An 18,884-nucleotide genomic window follows, 5' to 3' on the forward strand; every position below is an offset into this window, starting at 1 on the left:
AAAAAAAAAAAAAAAAAAAGTCTTGTGCCTGAATAGGTAATTTCTTTAAAAAAAAAAAATCAATAGTTTTGGATTACACAGATAAGTTATTTAGCAATGATTTCTGAGATTTTATTGTACCTGTCACGTGAGCAGTGGTGTACACTATACCCAATATGTAGCCTTTTCTTCCTCACCCACCCCCCAGCCTTTCCCCTCCGAGTGCCCAAAACCCATTATTTCACTCTTATGTGTGTGCATCCTCATAGCTTAGCTCCCACTTATAAGTGAGAACATACGACACTGGGTTGTTCCATTCCTGAGTTACTTCACTGCACCTCCATCTAAGTTGCTGCAAAAGACATTATTTCATTCATTTTTATGGCTGAGTAATATTCCATAATGTATATATCTGAATAGATAACTTCTTAATCAAGTTTGTTAAGATGCTGGGAGTGGTGGCAGCAATTCTTGTACATGTGAGTTTTATATATATATATATAAAATTTCAACTTTTAGATTCAGGGTGTACATGTACATATGTATATATGTAAAATGCATGTTACTTTATGAAATTTGTTAAAAGAGTTCTTTTAAAATAGTTTTTTCTGTTCTTAAAAAAAAGTACAAAAAAAAGCTCACATGTACAAGAAAACTTTTATATATACATAAAACATATATATATATATATATATATATATATATATGTAAAGGTTTTTTACATGGGTATACGCATGATGCTGAGGTCTGGAATACAAACAATCCTGTCACCCAGAGAGTGAGCACAGTACCCAACAGTGATTATTTCAAACCTGGCTCCCCTCCCATCCTCCTCCCTGTAATTAGTCCCCAGTGCTTATTGTTGCCAGTAGATGTGTATTTCTATGCACCATGATGGTACTACATACCACTACAAATCAAAGACATCCTTTGATTAATTCTTCTAACGGTGGCAATGAGCTTGACTACTCATTCACATTTACCTATTGATGCGCTGTATATTCAGTAACTGGCTCTTGGGGGTGGAGGATGGAGAAGCCCTGATTTGTAGCATTTCCGTGGTGTAAATACTCCCACCATGGTAAGTTTCAAGCCACCAGCACAAGGTGACATCACTGAACAACAATGGGAAGCACCGCTCATGACTGGCTCTTGGGCTCTGTCTCCAGCACACTGCTACTCCATTTATCAGAGCTCTGGGTACCAGCAGTACAGGATTGCTCAGTATGACTACAGATTGTTCTCTCTCAGGAGAAACTAAATATTTCACAGGGATTAAATTAGTGCATGCTTATATTACACGTGAAGTAGCTGAATAAAGTACCTGATAAATATGACTAAGTCTCATCTTGGAGTCTTGGTCAAGAGAAGAACTGTATAATATTAGAGCAGGGAAGTGCCAGAGATATCATCAAGCCTCCGATACAACCTGCAATTCTGAAAAGGAAAGGTGAGCACCAAGAATTATGACCTTAGGTGACTCACTCTTATTCCTACTGCTGTTTACTAATAATAGTTGGATTAAAAACCATATCTGTTTGCCTCCTGGTTCTTTTTTCTACTACTTCTGCCAGCAAAGCTTGTACAGTCGCAGGTCACTCTGTGATAGAACCCAATAATGGGGAAGAACCTGTATTTATTTGCTGCAATTCATCTTGGAAAACAATGCATTTTTAATCAATCAATAAAAAATTCTCAACACCACTATGCATTAGAAAAATCCAAATCAAGACCACAGCGAGTTACTATCTCACACCAGTCCAAATAGCTACTATTAAGTTGAAAAATAACAGATGTTTGAGAGGTTGCCAGGGGCATGGGGTGGGGCAGAAGGGGACACTGCTGATGGGAGTGTAAATTAGTTCAGCTGTTGTCAAAAGTGGTATGGCAGTTCCTCAAAGAACTTAAATCAGGATTACCATTTGACCCAGCAATCCCATTACTGGGTATATACCCAAAGGAATATAAATCATTTTACCATAAAGGCACATGAGTGCATATGTTCATCACAGCACCATTCACAATAACAAAGACATAGAAGCAATCTAAATGCCCATCAACAGTAGACTGAATTTTTTTAATGTGGCACATATACACCATGGAACACTATGCAGGTATAAAAAAGAATGAGATCATGTCTTTTACAGCCACATGGATTGAGCTGGAGGACATTATCCCAAGAAAACTAACACAGGAACAGAAAATCAAAAATTGCATGTTATCACTTATAAATGAGAGCTAAACCATGAGAATACATGGACACAAAGAAGGGAACAACAGACACTGGGATCTACTTGAGGGTGGAGGATGGGAGAAGGGAGAGGATCAGAGAGATACTTACTGGATACTAGTCTTAGTACCTGGGTGATGAAATAATCTGTACATGAGACCCCATGACACAAGTGTAGCATATAACAAACCTGCACATCCTTGAACCTTAAATACAAGTTAAAAGAAAAAGTAATAAATGAAAATAACAGAAAATATAAACAAAAAGCCAAACAACAATAATAAAGCATGGGTTTGGTTTTTTTGTTTTTGTTTTACAAAAAAGAAGTATTTTCTCAAACAACTACAAAGGGATTTAGCTATAAGACTGGCTTTGGGGAGCACTTTACATGAGGTAGAATTAATGAGATGCTCTGGGCATTATCAGAAAGGAGTCCTCTTTAAAAATAAGCACACATGGAAGGGCCTTACGGGAGAGATCAAACTGTGATAAGACTTGGATGTCTTACTATTTTCCTTTTAAAATTAATTTGTTTAAATTTTTTAAATATATGAGCACCTTTATGTGCCAGACATCACTTTTCTAGGTGCTGCAGATACAGATGAACTAGGCAGATGAAGCTCTTGCCTTTGGAGCTTATTTTCTGGGTGGGGACTGGGTGTAGAGATTAAGAAAAACACAAAATAATTAATAATGTATCTTATAGTTGCAGCAACTGTATATGCAAAGAAAGGGGAATCAAAGTAAGGAGAAAGAACAATGACAGGTGGTGGAAGAGGATGCCATTTAAATACGGAGATCAGAGAAAAGACCTTTCTGAGGAGATGACCTTTTGACAGAGCCCTGAAAGAAATAAAGATCTGGAGGAAACTTGATCCAGTGAGAGAAAAAAAGTTAAGTGCTAAGGCCCCAAACTAGCTTCTTTTGTTTAAGGAATGGCAGATGGGCTGAGGAAAGATTAGTAAGAAATGAGGATCCTGTAGGGCTAGCATCATCATGGAAATTTGTTTTGGAATTTATTCTAATTATGATGGGAAGCCTTAAATGAGGGAAGTGACTTCCTCTGGCTCTGGCTGCTACATGAATAACCAGCTTTTAAAGAGCTGAGAGCAGAAGCAGGGAGGCGAGTTGGCTCTAGCAGTGGTCCAGTTGAGAGACAATGATGTCTTAGACTATCATTGCTGTGGAGGTGCTGAAACACGATTGAATTCAGGACAGATTTTGGAAATACTGCTAATAAGATTTTCTGGCAGACTGGACATGAGATATTAGGGAAAAGGATGAATCAGCGAGGACTCCTAGTTCTTAGGCCTGAGCCCCTTAATTTCTGGAGCTCAGGCCCCATCATTTAATTTATGATGCTGCCAGTAATAGAATGGGTAAAACTGAAGGAAAGGCAGGTGGAAGAGCACAGGAATAAAGAGTACTTCTTCAGACATTCTAAGTTTGAGATGACTAGGGTAAAAATCTAATGATAAATACAGATGGTTAACTAAGGGAAGAAGTTTAGTCTAGAAATATAAATGTTAGTGTCATCGACATTTAATTGACAATTAAAGTCAAAAGGTTAGTAAAACAACCCAATATAGAATTTAGAAAAGAAGTCCAAGGACTGAGTCCAAAGGTAGTCCACTGTTTAGAGGTCTGGAAAAGAGGACAATCCCACTAACAGTCTGACAAAGAGTTTCCAGGGTGGGAGAAGAACAACAGGACATGATGTAACCCAGAAACCAAGTGAAGAAAGCACTTCCAGGAGAAGGTAATAAGTAATGATGTGCCTGTTGGAATTCGAGTAAGGAGACAACTTGGAATTAACAAGTGGGTTTTAATAGAGGTCAATGGTAATACTGCCAAGAACAGTTTTAGGGTAGGAGTAGGGAAGGAAGGCTGACTGAAGAGAATTAAGGGGAGAGCAGGAGATTAAGAAATGAAGACAGCAAGAACTGACCACTCTATTTAAGAAAACGAAATTTTTTGAGATGGAAGCTATTTCAGTATGTTTGTATGCTCATGTAAGTAATCTAGTGAAGTGGGCAAGGGTTTATGTTGAGGAAAATATAATTATAGTTGTAATTCCCTTGTGCAGATGAGAGAACATGGGTACTAAAAGTGTACCAAAAGGGACTTAGATAATTGCAATAACAGTTTGTCCATTATGGCAGGAGGAAGACAGAGCACATGGGCAAAAATGTGGGTAGATTGGAAAGTGCAGTGAGAAGATATGTTGAAGCTCTCTAGTAATAACTTCTGTTTTCAAAACCAAAATAAGATCCTAGATGACCAGCTAAGAGTGAGGTTGATTCGAAAAGTGTGGATATTTCATAAGGAAAACATAAATGTGTCTAGGGTAGTAACTGGATAATGTAGAGTGGAAGCAAGATCATCAAAGGACAATCTTGGGTAGAGGGGAGGGTATGGGAGTGCACTGTTTATGTGAATAGTGATGTTACCAAGAATGATGACAGAATTTGTGGGAGAAAAAAGACAAATCAGGCATATAAACATTTAATAAGTTAGGGAGAGTGTCTAGGAGGGGAACTGTTGATTCCAACATGGAGGGGTTGTAGACGGTATAGTCTGAGGCAGGTATGTCAGAGAGCCTGTGTAAGCCAAAAGTCAGGGAAGTAAAACTATTTACCTAAAATAAAATAATAAAGTGGCACATAGTAAACACACCCAAGCACATACACACATGAATGCACAAGTGCACGTACACACAGAAGTGTACAATATGCATATATATACATAGCTAGAAATCTACATGCCACACCTCACTCCTCCTATCCTCAGTAAAAGAATACATTTACAATCTCTAGCAACTCCATTGACCTTAAAAGAGTTTAACCACCAAGAATTTGACATCATACACATATGAAGAAAGTTGAAGACAGAGATCAAAGTGAATTTTCCTTCATTCCTTTCTTACTCATTTAGCTTTTACTTTCTTCTTTCTTTCCCTTTTTTTTTTGTCATGTATAAAATAGAGCCACACTCTACACATCATGAATCCTGAAAAATCAGAAAACTTATCCTTAATCAAGTGCTGCTACTTCTTCTGAGTTCAATTCCAAGTAAGTAGGGGATTTGGGAGCACCAGGTAGAGGGATGCCTTGTCCCGAGGATCAGCCTGCTCAATTCCCAGGTGGCCCTCATTTCTCTGCAGAGTGCTGAGGCATGGCAACAAGGAAGAATACAGTACTGAATCCACAGCATTGCAGTTATCAGCTGCAGGTCATGACTGTTTAGTAGATTGTGAAATCAACTAATTAGGTCTTGACCAGCACTTCTTTTTTTAACAAAATACAATGAAAAATTATTTTTTAAATGGAATAAAAAATTATGAGGCATTAAATGTAATAAGGGTAAAATTTCAGGGAAAACATAGCTTACATTAAAATTATATATTAATGTATATGTGTATATGTTGTGAAAATATTCATGAGTACTGAGTAATTATATAAAATATATTTCTTAATATGGATCAGAGTCAACAATGTTTGAAACCGACTGTCCTAGTGAAATCCTATCAACTCTGATAGATATGGAATTCCAACTTCTTAATATAAAAAAATGGATTCCAGAAACTGTATCTCCTCCCCTATCCTCTTTCCACATCTCCATGTATATGCCCATCTGCCTACTGAATATCCCACCAACTCCTAAATTCAAGTTGCTCTTTGACTACCACCTTTATTTCCACCCAGAGAGTCTCCTCAACATGATTATGTCTCTAACATACTCCTTCATCCATTCACTCATACAAACCTTCAGAGTTAGTCAGGCAGCTGCCAGGATGTTTAGACTCTCCTCCTCAGCTGCCTCTGTTCCAATTTTGTCCTATCCATGTAAATGCCAACACCTTAATTTACCCCCAGTATGGCTGCACTATCCTAGCACCAGGGGTACCAGCCTATAATCTAAATTGTATAGCCCATATACCACAGCCAATTACATCCTCTAAAACACCATGCTGATAGAAGGTGTCCCAATCAGAAATATTCAGTAGTTCTCCCAAATTTATCAAATAAAACCCAAACATATCTTTTCTTTTCTTCAACTATTATTTTAAGTTCTGGGGTACATGTGCAGGATGTGCAGGTTTGTTACATAGGTAAATGTGTGCCATGGTGATTTGCTGCACGGATCAACCCATCACCTAGGTGTTAAGCCCAGCATTCATTATAAACTTACCCTTACAGGCTGTTAAACTGTTTGTGCTTGGAGCTCAAACATCTTGTGTTACAACCTTAGTATCACTCTTTCAACCTAACAGGGTAATTATATAAAGCAGGCACACAATAAATGTTTGAAGAATGACTAATAGATACAAAACAGTGTTATTAAATCATCAGTGCATAAAATAAAAATAGAAAGCTCTCTGACTAATTAATACTTCTATTAATCAGAATTTCTTCACCTAATCCAAAACCCTCAAATTTTTAAGAAGGCTAAAAACAGATGAGATCAACCAACATTATATTCCAAGCTACCTAGATAAATACCACTCAGTCAATGCAATATATAAAGGAGCATGGCATTAAAATTGAATGAATGAATTCATTTGTATAAAGAAATGCAATGATTTATGTCCACGACATTAGCACTATATAGATTTTCATTATGTTATTTAAATTATGGTTAGTTCTAGCAAAGGGTACAAAATAAAGATTTTTATATAAATAAATAAGTTACTGTTTGAAGCAGATGTCTCAAGTCTCTCTATATATGTTTCTCATATGTATGTCCAAACTATGCAGAAATGATTGACAGGATGGCCAAAAATTACTTCTACTCTCATAAAAAGCACATATTAAACAATAATGGGAAAATAATCTCAGTGCACCAACTATACATGAAAACTAGGCTGAAATCGAAACTGACAGCTCAGTCCCAAAATGCACATTCAATCTAATAGGAAAGAGTGTCAGCAGAAAATAATTACCCATTACTCTCACCCTGTTTTCAACAAAATTAACACAAAAGCATTTCAAGTTGTTGGAGAAAATTTCAACACACAGGTTAATCTTTAACTAGAAAAAAAGCAGTGCACACATTTTTAACATGCAAATTCGATTGTATATACTGAGTTTGGGAAAGGTTTACCATCTTGGAGAAAACATCTTTCTTTTGGAACAATGGTACCAGGTGCTAACAAATGTGTTTCTATTTTTGGTTGTAATTTAATTCTACTCACAAAGGAATGTGTAAGACAGAAATAAAGGTAGGAGAAAATTACATCTAAGTTTTGTTTAATTGTAGCATTAAGTATATGGGTACATATGAATATTTGTATAAAAAGAATTCTAACTTTACAAATATATTAGGGAGCAGCATATTTTCATAGTATTTTAGAGTTTATAAAGCATTTTATAGGTGCTGCCACACTCTCCTTACAAAACTTTTAGGGCTAATACACTGGTGTGATGCTATAATATTATCACGTCATAAAAAATGATGTTGTAGGAGAATAGTTATGTACACAATCATATGGATGTTAATATTAGAGTAGAAATGATCTTCAGAATGGCAGAGAGCTTTCTAGTTAATTCTTTCTTGCATTTTCCTGCTACCTGTTTGACATTAACTCCTTCAACTAAAATGGCTCAGTAACACAAGGCAATTGCAGAAAAGTTTTGTCTTTGCTGTCACTGTTGTACCACAATAACTAATTTCTGTAGAGAACACTCTGTGATTTCTCCCCAAACTACCTATTTCAGTAACTGTGCCTCAAGGAGACAACATAGTACCATTGCCAAATATTATGGATAGATCTGGGCTGCCTGGGTTGAAAGTCAAAAGTTGGCTCTGCCATTTACTGTGTTCTCAGGCAAGTTTCTTAACCTGTCTCTACAGATGCATAAAATGGGGATAAGAATATCTCTTATAAAACAAAAATTTTAGGCCAGGCACAGTGGCTCACACCTGTAATCCCAACACTTTGGAAGGCCAAAGTGGGCGAATCACTCAAGGTCAGGAGTTTGTGACCAGCCTGGCCAACATGGCGAAACCCCGTCTGTACTAAAAACACAAAAATTAGCCAAGCATGGTAGTACATGCCTGTAGTCCCAGTTACTTGGGAGGCTAAGGCAGGTGAATTGCATGAACCACAGAAGCAGAGGTTGCAGCGAGCCAAGGCTGCCCCACTGTACTCTAACCTGGATGAAAGAACAAGACTCCTCAAAAATAAAAAATAAAAACAACACAAATTTTATGAGTACTTCTGGTTCTGAACAGGATGGAATAGACACACTTCTCCCTTTTCTGCTGCCTGCCAGATAAGCTAAAACCCTGTTCTACAAAATCATGATTAATAAAATAAAAGATCAATTAATAGTACTTTATAAAAATTAAAAGTTAAAAAGTTAAACTTCACACAAAGATTTTCTGTGCGAAGAACTCTGTGAAGGGGATTAAAAGACAAGCTACAGATTGGGAAAAACATTTACTAGCCACATTTCTGAGGACTCATATCTAAGTATACAAAGAACTTTCAAACGCAACAGTAAAATACCAAACAATTAGTTCATTCTCACATTGCTATAAATAACTACCTGAGATTGGGTAATTCATGAAGAAAAGAGGTTTCACTGACTCACAGTTCCACAGGCTGTACAGAAAGCATGACTGGGAAGCCTCAGGAAACTTACAAGCATGATGAAAAGGTGAAGAAGAAGCAAACGCCTTCCTCACGTGGCAAAGGGGGAGAAAGAGAGCGAAGGGGGAATTGCTACATACTTTCAAACAACCAGATCACATGAGAACTCACTATCATGAGGATATCAAGGCGGAACTCTGCCCCCATGATCCAATCACTTTTCACCAGATCCCTTCCCCAACAGTGGAGATTACAATTCAACATGAGATTTGAGTGGGGACACAGAGAACTGCTACAGGAATCCATACGTGGTAACATGGCATAGAAATACACATACACATTGTACCATGTCGATTTACTGATATTACTGTTCTATATTTATGTAAGATATGCTCTTTGGGGGAAACTGGGTAAAGGATCACTATGTACTAGCTTTGTATTTTCTTATGATCTTAATCTAATTAGGATCTTATAATCTGAAATTATTTCAAATTAAAAAATAAAATCCGACCCATAAAAAAAGTATCTCCTACCTCAGAGTATTGCTTTGAGGATTAAATAAGATAATGCACATAAAACATTTAGTAGGTGGCAAGTAGTAAACAGTTTTTGGAGGTTCTTTTTTTCTTCAAAGTGCAATGTCAAATCTATGTGGGGCATCATAAATCATGGATTATAAGGAAGACAATGCACTTCTTGTGTTAAAACCACAGGAATCTCTACTCGTGCCTTTCTTGTTCTATGAGTGTTAAGAAGGGCACAATTGTGCAGAGAGTGGAAAGCATATTAAAGGGTAATGAACACTACAGCTTTTGAAATCTTTGTGAAAGCATGTCTCTTTCACAAGTAAAGTGAAGTTTACATCAAACCAAGTTAGGTAGAGCATGCCTCCCACAGTATGGTACATGTCACACAGTCAGTACAATCTGCTGCTCAGCCAACCACTCACTGTCTCACTTTAATTAGTTGGAAGAATTTAAAGGGCCACAGAGACCAGAAAGAGGGAGATGTCTCTTAGAAGATCTAACAGTGGGATAACGTCCTAACAAACTGACAAGTAAAAAAGCAGCTTAACAAAAATTATAGAGTTAGACAGCATTTCAATAAAATAATAACAATTTTGAGTGATGGATTATGTGCATATTTGGGGGAGAATAATTTTAGATTTATGGAAAAGTTGCAAAGATAGTAAAGTTCCCATATTCCTTTCACCTAATTTCCCCTAATATGAGCATCCTATGGAACTATAGTACCTTTGTTAAAACTGAGAGTTTGATACCATTACTTCTTTAATAACTAAACTCCAGACTATTTGGATTTCACCACTTTTTCCACTTTATGTTCTTTGTGTATTCCAGAATTCTGATTGCACTTAGTAGTCATGTCTATCTCCTTAATCTCCTCTTGTCTATGACAATTTTTAAGCCTTTCTTGTTTATCATGGCTATGATAGTTTTGAGAAGCTACTGGTCAGATATTTTGTAAACTGGCCCTCTGTTTGGATCTATCTGATGTTTTTCTCATTATTAGACTGGGATTATAGGTTTTTGAGATGGATACCACAGAGGTGAAGTGTCTTTCTCAGTGCACCAGATCAAGATACAAGGCATTAACATGACTGATAATGTGTGATATTAACCCTGATCACATGGGTGATATGAGATCTTCCAGGTATCTCCACCATAAATGCACTATTTTTCCCTTTCTATACCAAGATCTGAGGACACATGTGCTTATTGCTGTTGGGTTGTCAAAGTTTCTGGGCTCTCTTAGAAGACAGAGCTAGTAAATAATATGATTGATTTTTATTTTCCTCTTTTTTCTCATCCATATTTTCTACATGTCCTGCAATAAGTGTCATCTCTGTTTCTTCTTGCTGCTGTAGCAAATTACTACAAATTACCACCTTCTTGACATCAGGAAGGTGGTGAAGCAGACATCGGAGGGCCCCTTCAAAGGCATCCTGGGCTACACTGAGCACCAGGTGATCTCCTCCAACTTCAACAATGACACCCACTCTTCCAGCTTCGATGCTGGAGCTGGCATTGCCCTCAACAACCACTTTGTCAAGCTCATTTCCTGTATGACAATGAATTTGGCTACAGTAACAGGGTGGTGGACCTCATGGCCCATGTGGACCTCATGGCCCACATGGCCTCCAAGGAATAAAACCCCTGGACTACCAGCCCCACTGAGAGCACAAGAGGAAGAGAGAGGCCCTCACTGCTGGGGACTCCCTGCCACACTCAGTCCCCCACCACACTGAATCTCTCCTTATAGTTTCATGCAGTCCACTTGCAGAGGGAGGTACCGAAGGAGCCCCACCTTGTTGTGCACCATCAATAAAGTCCCCCATGCTCAGCCAAGAAATAATAATAATAATTTTTAATTTGTTCTGTAACAACTTACCACAAACTAAGTGCCTTAAAAAGCACAAATGTATTATTTTACAATTTTGACATCTACAGGTCTGAAGTGGTTCTCACTGGCAAAAATTAAGGGTTCTGTAGGGCTGTGTTCCTTTCTGGAGGCTCTAGGGAGGGAAGAAGAAGAATTTCACTTTCTTGCATTTTCCAGCTTCCAGCAGCTGCCCACATTCCTTGGTATAGTCCCCTTCCCCCACTTCAAACTTGGAAAGAGTGGGTCAAATTCCTCTCACATTGCATCACTCTGACCTCTTCTGCTCCCTCTCCCACTTTTTAGGACGCTTGTGACAAAATTAGGCCCTACTGGGTCATTGGAACAATCTCTCTGTTTTAAGGTCAACTGATTAGCAACCTTAATTCTACCTACAACTTTGATTCTGTGTGCCATGAAAGGGAACACATTCGCAGGTTCTGGGGACATAGGCATCTTTGGCTGTGGGAGTGTGGATGAAGGTGGGAAGGGAGAATTTATTCTGCCTATTGCAAATGTAAATTATTTGACAATAAGAAAAATAAATAGGGACTTACAAATTACTCATCCATAAAACTTTCCTTCAACCAGTAATTTTGTTTTGCTCTGCAAATTTTCAAAAGTGCCTTTTCCTCAAGATTACTTCCATGTGATGGAATGTTGTTGTTATAATATACTGATTTAGTTAGATCAAGACAGTAATAAATAAAAATCTACAATGTCTATAATTGAAATATATTTATATATAAATCCACAATGACTATTACACAAATGACATGCCCTTATATGTGGTGCCATTGTGTAGTATATGGCCTGCTCCAACATCTGCAGTAGTCCAGAGGAGAATTAAGTGAACTACCTCATACCAAGACCTACATAGGGGGCTTTTCATCCAGCAACTTTTTCAATGTTCTTAATACTCGCTAAGTGAGAATTACTATCCCATTTAATTTAGATGAGACTGCAAGTAATTTGACTTCAGTTAATATCTCATTTAATTTGGATGAGTTTTCAAATAATATCAAGCTATATGTCAGAATTAGAATTTTTACCAATAATAATAATAATGTGTTGGAAAAGATGTGGAAAACCTTCTACACTTCTGGTGGGAATGGAAAATGGTGTAGCTGCTATGAAAAATATCGAAAGTAAAATTACCACTTTATTCAGTATTCTCACTTCTTGGTATATACCCAAAAGAATTGAAGTCAGGATCTCAAAGACATATGTCCACTGTCATGTTCATAGCAACATTATTCACAATACCAAGATGTGGAAACAACCCAAATGTCTAGAAGAATGGATAAAGACCCAAATGAATTGATGAAGAACATGTGGTGTATACAGACAATGGAATATTACTATCAGCCTTAAGAAAGAAAGAAATCTTGCCATTTGCAGTAGCATGTATGAACCTGGAAAACATTATGCTACATGGACTAAGCCAGTCACAGAAGAAACAATACTGCATGGTTCCCTTATATGAGACACCTAAAACAGTCCAACTCAAAAAAGCAGAGACTAGAATGGTGGTTACCGTGGCTGGGGAAAAGAAGAAAAAAGGAGTTGTTTTTTTGATCAGTATAAAGTTTCAGTTATGCAAAATGAATTAGAGATCTGCTGTACAGCATAGTACCTATACACAACAATACTGTATTGTGTGCTGATAAACTTGTTGAGGGTAGGTTTCTACCTGTTTGTTTGTTTGTCTGTTTGTTTGTTTGTGATGGAGTCTCACTCTGTTGCCCAGGCTGGAATGCAGTGGTGTGATCTCGACTCACTGTAACCTTCACCTCCGGGGCTCAAGCAATTCTCATGCCTCAGCCTCCTGAGTAGCTGGGACTACAGACTTGCGCCACCACACCTGGCTAAATTTTTTTTGTATTTTAGTAGAGACAGGGTTTTACATGTTGCCCAAAGTGGTCTTGAACTCCTGATCTGCCTGCCTCTGCCTCACAAAGTGCTGGGATTGCAGGTATGCCCAGCTGGTTTCTACTTTCTTAATGGTATCTTAGTAGCAGTGTTCTTGTGGTACTACATGGTAATATGGTATTGTTCTTACCATGAATAAAAGGGGGGACACATTTAGAAAAGAAACACATATAAAATGTTGAAGATGATGGATATGTTTATTACTTGGATTGTGGTGATGATTTCTTGAGTGTATGCATATGTCCAAGCTCATTAAATTGTACACATTAAAATATGTGCAGGTTTTTTAACATCAATCATACCTTAATAAAGCTGCTTTAAAAATGCAATAGACCTAACAGCAGAATCTTCATTCTACAGTGGCTCTCTACAATTGTCACCCTATATTCTTCAAAGACAACAGAAAACAAAGCCACTGCCCCCCACATAAAGATGCTAGTAATGTAGATTCAGGAAATTCCCAGTCTTCCCACTAAATCAGGGGTCACAGCACCTCTATTCTGCACCACCCCACCCTGCCACCACCACAGTCTTGTAGCTTAAAATAAAGAATAGATTTTTTGTTCTGTCAGACTATCAGGGCAAGTATTTTTAAAACTCGCAGTGACAAGTCATAATGGAAGTAAGTAATAGAAACTATAACAATATGTGGTTGGAAAATAAACCTTAATAAGGCAAAATTTAATAAAAAAGCACAGGAAAAATGTTCACTCTTACTAGTTTATATAAATCGAAGCAACTTTTATGATACATTTTAAAATAAGATAAAGGCTGAGATTTTTTAATAGCTCACAACTTTTGGGGTAGTTCCTGTGGAATTGCAATACTCATTTATTGCTGGTTGGCACTGAAACTGGTACAACCATTTTTAGACAGCAATAGAAAAATTACCAGAACTGTACAAATTTTCAAGAATTTGATTCAAAAAATTCTTCTCCTGTGAATTAAGAAATAAATTATTCAATAATATTTAAAAAATCTACATGCATAAAATATTTATTGTCAAAAACCTAGAAACACCCTAAACACACAACAATTTCAAAACGATTTAGTAAATTATAGTATATAAACTTGATGGAAAATTGTGTAGTCATTGAAATGATCATTGTAAAGTAAATGTAGAAATACAGAAAATATTTATGGTTTACCATTTGAGTAAAAAAAGAATATAGAGAAGCATGTGTTCTATGAATGTAACCATAAAAATATCTATTTGTGTAGAACTATACCACATTTTCTCAATTCTACAGGCCTACAGGTATCGATCGACTTTCAACCTATGTAACTTACAACAATTCGACTTTACAACCACAATCGCTAGACACGACTGCTCCGCATCTGGCAGTGCAAACATTGCCCAGCTGGGTGTACAACAGTGCGGGACAATAAACATATATGCTATATCATATCATTATTAGTCATTTTCTTGCCTTTCTTACTAAAATGTGAGTGGTTTATATCCCTATATCTTTAACAATATTAGAACATACTAAGTTTAAATTATATTTGAACAAGATATCCAGATGACATATTTTATGATGAATGCAACATATTTGTATCCCATGGAAAGTCACATAAAATTGTGATGATTTACTTTTCTATTTACAATGATAATAAATAAATACCTGGCAACTAGTCCTTTTTAACCCTGAGACTTAACATAGTTCACACTCTTCTGCTTTTCAAAACTCATCATGTGCTGTGGTTTTTCACTTCAAACCATAGACCACCATGGTTCAGTGATCTGTGAATATTCCACAGTTTTACACAAGGCTGCGCCTTTACCACAAGTTAAGGTGGCCTTTTAAAAATGAGATTTGACAAGAAAGCTTTCATGATAAGCATTCAGGTCAACCTTTACTACTGGTAATGCAGTGTTTTACTTAAACCTGATGAATGTAAAAATAAGAAACAAAATGGTGTAGAGATGATACAAATGGCATAAAATGAACAAAGAAAATTATGATATATAACAATAATGAAAGAAAATTATGATTATGACTTAAAGATTTTTATAACATCATTTCACAGTACTGTACATATAGCCTACTCAACTTACGACCAAATCGTGTTACGACCGGTCAGAACCAATCGTGGTCGTAAATTGAGCACTAGCTGTATTTTTAACACATCAACAGCTATGAAATAAGGATACATCTTACAATCAGTATCATTTTGTGTTTTAATTGGAAGAACTTTTTCTTAGTGGTAATAAAATAGTGATACATCTTAGATTAGAGGAAAGAGGATGCTAGAATAAAATCTACAAACATGAGACTGTTGTGTGTTAAACTTGAGAAATTCTAAGTGTTTCATTTTGCCTTTGTTCAAAATTGAATTTTCTCAGCAATAACTTTTAAAGAATAACAAATGAATAGAGTTAAATGCTTTTGACAAGTGGTGGAAAATTCTAGTGGTCTATGCATCCGGAAGAAAGGGTCATGCTCAGTGAATAAGCCTTCTTTTAAGAGGAGGAAGAGTATGGAAGGAATTCTAAAGGAAAGAGTCTATTTTTAGCAAGACAGAGGAATGAAGGGAAAGGGGACTTCAAAATGTTTCCCAATCTACCTTGTGATTTGTGGGATGCAGTTTTCTTTGATGTCTAACTTCAAAAGGATCAGGAATCTTGTACCATAGAGAAAAATTTAAAAACTGAAAATAACTAAGTGACTGTCTTCTTTATCACGTTTCATAAAAGTGATTCCAAATTAAACATAATTAAATTTGGCATGAGGGATTTAAAAGTAAGAAGTTTTAATGTTATACAAAAATCTTGCTGAAAACAATGATATAAATTCATGTGGGGTCAAAAATAGTCCTTAGTTTTCAAAATACAAGTAAATGGTAAAGACTATCAATGCAAAAAGAAAGTATTTATGCAGACGACAAACATGAAAAAATGTTCATCATCACTGTCGTTACAGGAATGCAAATCAAAACCACACTGAGATACTATCTCACGCCAGTAAGAATGGCAATCATTAAAAAATCAGGAGACAACAGATGCTGAAGAGGATGTGCAGAAATAAGAATGTTTTCACACTGTTGGTGGGAGTATAAATTAGTTCAACCATTGTGGAAGACAGTGTGGGGATTCCTCAAGGACATAGAAACAGAAATACCATCTGACCTAGCAATCCCATCACTGGGTATATACCCAAAGGATTATAAATTATTCTATTATAAAGACACATGCACACGTATGTTCACTGCGGCACTGTTTACAATAGCAAAACTTGGAACCAACCCAAATGCCCATCAATGATAGATTGGATAAAGAAAATGTGCATATACACCATGGAATACTATGAAGTCATAAAAAATGATGAGTTTATGTCCTTTGCAGGGACTTGGATGAAGCTGGAAACCATCATTCTCAGAAATCTGACACAAGAACAGAGAACCAAATACTGCATGTTCTCACTCATAAGTGGGTGTTGAATAATGAGAATACATGGATGCAGGAAGGGGAACATCACACACTGGGGCCTGTTGGGGGGTGGGGGACTAGGAGATGGATAGCAGGGGGTGGAGGGACTGGGGAGGGATAGCATTAGAAGAAATACCTAATGTAGGTGACGGGGGAATGGATGCAGCAAACCACCATGGCATGTGTATACCTATGTAACAATCCTGCATAATTTGCACATGTACCCCAGAACTTAATGTATAATCAAAAAAAAAGAAAGAAAATATTATTAGGAAAGCAACAAATGTCACTATATTTAGTGGTAAATGTATTATAAGCATGTTGAGTTTTTAAAGAACTATAATTAGAGTGAACAAAATAAATGAGATGTCAATAATGTCTTTTTCTTTTATTTTTTTTCCTGTAAAAACATATGATACGAGACTTATTTAGATTTGAGGTCAAGAGTAGGTGCAACCCATGAACAGTGGGCTAAGTGAGAAAACTAAGTTGGAAAAATATCTCCTAAACTTGTAACCATCAGAAACTAGAAATTCTAATTATAATTATGTGTTTCAAATGATGTCCATAGCTCATACACTACCCGTATCCATCTTCCATTTCCTCCTCAGTGGCAGAGCCCCTGTTTTTAGTGGGGCACATGACACCAGGAACAGTCTCAATGTCTTAGCCTACCCTGCAGTCTTACAGCTAAGCTCAGGGTAATGTGATATAAACCAAAGATTTTTATGACCCACTGGACCACTCTTTATACCTCTCTTATAAAGGAGGCATGAGTAGACTTTCACCGTTCCTCAGTTTCTCCTGTTGTCAGCCTGCACTGGATATAATGGCTGGAATTTTAAGAGCTATCTCAGTTCATAAAGTTGACACAATGACTAGTAGCCAGTGCTGGGACTGAGGGAGCAGAAAGAATCTTTGAACCTGATAATGCCATGAATCTGCTCTACCAGCTTGGAATGATTTACCCCTAGATGTCCACTACACATGAGAGAGAATAAACTTCTATCTTGCTTAAGCTACAACTGTTTCTAGTATTTGATACTTACAGCTGAACCCAATTCCTAACTGACATATCAAATATAAGTTATTTTGTTCTAGCTTTATCAAGAACTGTCATAATATTCCTCTGAGAATATGTGGGGTTGTTAAACCTAGTTTCCCAAATTGAAAAATAAATCCGTAAGTACCAATACCACTAGATGTCCTATGCTCTATTTTTTTTTTTTTCTCACTCTGTTGCCCACGCTGAAGTGCAGTGGCATGATCTTGGCTCACTGCAACTTCTGCCTCCCAGGTTCAAGCGATTCTTCTGCCTTAGCCTCCCGAGTTTCTGGGATGACCGTTGCATGCCACCACGCCCAGCTAATTTTTGTATTTTTAGTAGAGACGGGGTTTCATCATACTGGCCAGGCTGGTCTTGAACTCCTGACCTCATGATCTGCCCGCCTCGGCCTCCCAAAGTGCTGGGATTACAGGCATGAGCCACTGCGCCTGGCCCTATGCTCTACTTTTATGGATTGGCACAAAGGGAAAACAAGATAAGAAGGAACTTCAAAACGAAAAGGATGTAGCTGGATAAGGTGGTGAGAAAGAAGAGAGCCAACAAGTCTGGATCCTCTCTTCCCTGTCTAGTACTCATCGGGTTTTAGAAATGTCTTTGGCAGACTTGACAGCTGGGGAGAGACCACTTAAAGCTTTGGATTTGAGTCAGAAAACATTCTTAGTCTTGGCTCTGTGATATTAGAATCTTTCTGGAGCTACTCTCGGATGCTTTCCACACATAACCTTTACTAGATGGGACATCTTCTGGATAAAATGAGATAATATTTGTAGAGATGTCCATTTTTATCATTTTTGTGGGCCTGGATTTCTTAAAATAAGAAAGTTAGACATGCTTTCCCTATCAAGACTTCTCTTAAACACTGCTCTTTGTCTAGAATTCATTTTCTGACCATACCTTCATCCTGTCATTTTAAAACTTTCTGAAGTTTCACTTCCTGGATACAATTCTTTTTTTTTTTTTTTTTTTTTTTTGAGACAAAGTCTCGCCCTCTCGCCCAGGCTGGATTCAATCTCCTCCTCCTGGATTCAAGCAATTCTCCTGCCTCAGCCTCCTGAGTAGCTGGGATTACAGGTGCCCACCACTACGCCTGGCTAATTTTTGTATTTTTAGTAGAGACAGATTTCGCCATGTTGGTCAGGCTGGTCTCAAACTCCTGACCTCATGAGCCACCCGCCTTGGCCTCCCAAAGTGCTGAGATTACAGGCGTAAGCCACTACACCCAGCCCCTGGATACAATTCTTTTTTTTTTTTTTTT

At 37.2% G+C, this 18,884-nt stretch overlaps 1 pseudogene; it reads left to right on the forward strand.

The window, feature by feature from the left end:
* Positions 1-18,884, forward strand: part of LOC108308823 — a 106,073-nt pseudogene that overhangs the window by 16,361 nt on the left and 70,828 nt on the right.

Source organism: Cebus imitator, unplaced genomic scaffold, assembly GCF_001604975.1.
Source record: "Cebus imitator isolate Cc_AM_T3 unplaced genomic scaffold, Cebus_imitator-1.0 Scaffold88, whole genome shotgun sequence".
NCBI classification, from domain to species: Eukaryota; Metazoa; Chordata; class Mammalia; order Primates; family Cebidae; genus Cebus; species Cebus imitator.